Here is a 4,372-nt window from a genome sequence, read left to right on the forward strand (position 1 = left end):
AAACATCAACATACAATGACACCCAGTAACCAATATTTTTTTATTTCAAAAATATACTTTATTCATAAAAATATTTTGATATCTATGCAATTTCCGATGCCATTCATATGTGTACATTGCATGTCTTTACATACAGAGATCGGACTTAATTGTTTGTAAAGACAAGTCTGAATGTTGACCATCCAGATATTTAGCCGAGGTGTCAGTGGAGCCCAATTACTGGGTGAGCCCCCTGTTCTTCCTTGGTGGGCACTCCTTACACAGTGGTCTTTCTCCACCGCACCTTGGCAGCAGCTGCCCCAAACTTCAATGCATCCCTCAACATGTAGTCCTGGACCTTGGAATGTGCCAGTCTGCAACACTCAGTTGGGGTCAACTCCTTCAGCTGGAAAATTGACAAGTTTCAGGCAGACCAAAGAGCATCTTTGACCGAGTTGATGATCCTCCAGGCACAGTTGATGTTCATCTCAGTGTGCGTCCCGGGGAACAGACCGTAGAGCACGGAGTCCCACATCATGGAGCTGCTTGGGACAAACCTTGACAAACACCACTGCATTCCTCGCCAGACTTCCTTTTTATAGGCACATTCTAGAAGAAGGTGTATGAAAGTCTCTTCCTCTCCACAGCCACTTCGAGGGCAGCGTGCGGTGCGGCAGAGAGTCCAGACGTGCATTAAGGATCTCACAGGCAGACCCCTTCTCACCACCAGCCAAGCCATGTCTTGGTGCTTGTTGGAAAGTTCTGGCGATGAGGCATTCTGCCAAATGACTTTGACAGTCTGCCCAGGGAACCGCTCGATAGGATCCGCCTTCTCCTTTTCCCGAAGGGTCTCGAGGACACTACGTGCTGACCACTTCCTGATGGACTTGTGGTCAAAGGTGTTTTTCTTCATAAATTTCTCCACAAAGGACAGGTGATACGGAACATTCCAACTACTCGGAGCGTTCCGTGGCAGCGAGGCCAGGCCCATCCTTCGCAACACCGGGGACAGGTAGAACCTCAGTACGACGTGACACTTGGTGTTTGCGTACCGGGGATCCATGCACAGCTTGATGCAGCCACACACAAAGGTGGCCATCAAGGTGAGGGTGGCATTGGGTGTGTTTTTTCCCCCGTTGCCCAGATCTTTATACACAGTGTCCCTTTGGACCCGCTCCATCTTTGATCTCCACCCTCATCTATGAGCAGAAGGGGGAGAGGAAGGAAATCAGAAATTGGAGACCAATTTCACTATTAAACGTAGACTACAAAATCTTGTCAAAGGTCATCACCAACCGGGTCAGGTCTGCTCTGAGATCGGTGATTCACCCTGACCAAACCTGTGCTGTACCGGGCAGGAAGATCGCTGAGAGTCTAGCATTCCTCAGGGATACGATCGCCTATGTGCAGGACAGGAGGGTGGACACCTGCCTCATCAGGCTGGACCAGGAGAAAGCCTTTGACAGGATATCACATAGGTATATGAGAGATGTTCTCTCCAAAATGGGCTTTGGGGAGGGAATCTGCAATTGGATCAGACTGCTCTACACCAACATTGTCAGTGCAGTCTCAATCAATGGGTAAGAATCAGAAAGCTTCCCAGTCAGATCTGGAGTCAGGCAGAGCTGCCCTCTCTCTCTTGCCTTGTTTGTGTGCTGCATAGAGCCATTTGCCAAGTCCATCAGGAAGGATGTGAGCCTGAGAGGGGTGACTATTCTTGGCAGTGGAGGCCTGCAGGTTAAGGCCTCCCTCTACATGGATGACGTCGCCGTTTTCTGCTCGGATCCACTCTCCGTGCACGGACTCATGTGCATCTGTGACCAGTTCGAACGTGCTTTAGGGGCCAAGGTAAACTGAGGCAAGGAGAAAGTGAGGTCTGCAGACGCTGGAGATCAAAGCTGAAACTTTATTGCTGGAACAGCACAGCAGGTCAGGCAGCATCTAGGGAACAGAAGATTCGACGTTTCGGGCACATGCCCTTCTTCAGGAATGAGCAGAGAGTGTTCAGCAGGAGAAGATAAAAGGTAGGGAGGAGGGACTTGGAGGAGGGGCGTTGGAAATGTGATAGGTGGAAAGAGGTCAAGGTGAGGGTGATAGGTCGGAGTAGGGTGGAGGCGGAGAGGTCAAGAAGAAGACTGCAGGTCAGGAAGGCGGTGCCGGGCTGGAGGGATTCGGCTGAGACAAGGTGGGGGGAGGGGAGATGAAGAAACTGGTGAAGTCCAAGTTCATCCCCTGTGGTTGGAGGGTTCCCAGTCGGAAGATAAGACGCTCCTCCTCCGACCGTCGCGTTGTTGTGGTTTGGCGGTGGATGAGTCCAATGACCTGCATATCCTCGGTGGAGTGGGAGGGGGAGTTGAAATGCTGTGCTACAGGGTGATTGGGTTGGTTCGTCCGGGTGGCCCAGAGGTGCTCTCTGAATCGCTCCGCAAGTAGGCGGCCTGTCTCCCCAATATAGAGGAGGCCACACCGGCTGCAGCGGATGCAGTAGATAATGTGGGTGGAGGTGCAGGTGAATCTGTGGCGGATATGGAAGTTTCCTTTGGGGCCTTGGAGAGAAGTGAGGGGGGAGGTGTGGGCGCAAGTGTTGCACCTCCTGCGGTTGCAAGGGAAGGTGCCGGGAGTGGAGGTTGGGTTGGTGGGGGGTATGGATCTGACAAGGGAGTCGCGGAGGGAGTGGTCTCTACGGAAAGCTGATAGAGGAGGGGAGGGAAATATATCCTTGGTGGTGGGGTCCGTTTGGAGGTGGCGGAAGTGACGGCGGATGATGCGCTGTACATGGAGATTGGTGGGGTGGTAGGTGAGGACCAGTGGGGTTCTGTCCTGGTGGCGGTTGGAGGGGCGGGGCTCAAGGGCGGAGGAGCGGGAAGTGGAGGAGATGCGGTGGAGGGCATCGTCGATCACGTCGGGGGGGATATTGCGGTCCTTGAAGAAGGAGGCCGTCTGTGTTGTGCGTATTTTGAACTGGTCCTCCTGGGAGCAGATGCGGCGGATACGAAGGAATTGGGAGAATGGGATGGCGTTTTTACAGGGGGCGGGGTGGGAGGAGGTGTAGTCCAGGTAGCTGTGGGAGTCGGTCGGTTTGTAGTAGATGTCCGTGTTGATTCGGTCGTCTGAGATAGAAACAGAAAGGTCTAGGAAGGGGAGGGAGGAGTCCGAGACTGTCCAGGTGAATTTGAGGTCGGGGTGGAAGGTGTTAGTGTAGTGGATGAACTGTTCAACCTCCTCGTGGGAGCACGAGGTAGCGCCGATACAGTCATCAATGTAGCGGAGGAAAAGATGGGGGGTAGTTGCGGAAGATGGATTGTTCCACATACCCTACGAAGAGGCAGGCATAGCTGGGGCCCATGCGGGTGCCCATGGCTACTCCTTTTGTTTGGAGAAAGTGGGAGGATTGGAAAGAAACGTTGTTCAGGGTGAGGACCAGTTCAGTCAGTCGAAGGAGGGTGTCGGTGGAAGGGTACTGGGTGGTACGGCGGGAAAGGAAGAAGCGGAGTGCTTTGAGTCCTTCGTGATGGGGGATGGAGGTGTACAGGGACTGGATGTCCATGGTGAAGGTGAGGCGTTGGGGACCGGGGAAGCGGAAATCCTGGAGGAGGTGGAGGGCGTGGGTGGTGTCACGCACGTAGGTGGGGAGTTCTTGGACTAATGGGGACAGGACCGTGTCGAGGTAGGAGGAGATGAGTTCGGTGGGGCAGGAGCAGGCTGAGACAATGGGTCGTCCGGGGCAGTCAGGTTTGTGGATTTTGGGCAGGAGGTAGAAGCGGGCGGTGCGGGGTTGTGGTACTATGAGGTTGGAGGCGGTGGATGGGAGGTCCCCTGAGGTGATGAGGTTATGGACGGTCTGGGAGATGATGGTTTGGTGGTGGGGGGTGGGGTCATGGTCAAGGGGGCAGTAGGAGGAGGTATCTGCGAGCTGGCGTTTGGCCTCAGCGGTGTAGAGGTCGGTGCGCCAAACTACTACTGCGCCTCCCTTGTCAGCTGGTTTGATGGTGAGGTTGGGGTTGGAACGGAGGGAGTGGAGGGCTGTGCGTTCCGAGGGTGAGAGGTTGGAGTGGGTGGGAGGGGTGTGGGAGTTCAGGTAGCGGTTAATATCGCGGCGGCAGTTTGCAATAAAGAGGTCGAGGGCAGGTAGGAGGCCAGCACGGGGTGTCCAGGTGGACGGGGTGTGTTGGAGGTTGGAGAAGGGGTCGTCAGAGGGTGGGTGAGGGTCTTGATTGAAAAAGAAGGCACGGAGGCGAAGGCGGCGGAAGAATCGTTCAATGTCACTCCGTGTATTGAATTCATTGACCCGAGAACGTGTGGGAACGAAGTTCAAACTGAGGCAAGAGCAAGGCCATGCTTTTCGGGAACTGGGCCGACCAATCCTCCATCCCCTTCACCGTCAGGACTGACC

At 54.4% G+C, this 4,372-nt stretch overlaps 1 pseudogene; it reads right to left on the reverse strand.

The window, feature by feature from the left end:
- Positions 1-256: 256 nt before the first annotated feature.
- Positions 257-1,165, reverse strand: LOC148150128 (uncharacterized; annotated as a pseudogene).
- Positions 1,166-4,372: the final 3,207 nt, after the last annotated feature.

The sequence above is a fragment of the Chiloscyllium plagiosum genome, unplaced genomic scaffold (genome assembly GCF_037043375.1).
Source record: "Chiloscyllium plagiosum isolate Xiang-an unplaced genomic scaffold, Cpla_swu_hap1 HiC_scaffold_4, whole genome shotgun sequence".
Lineage (NCBI taxonomy): Eukaryota > Metazoa > Chordata > Chondrichthyes > Orectolobiformes > Hemiscylliidae > Chiloscyllium > Chiloscyllium plagiosum.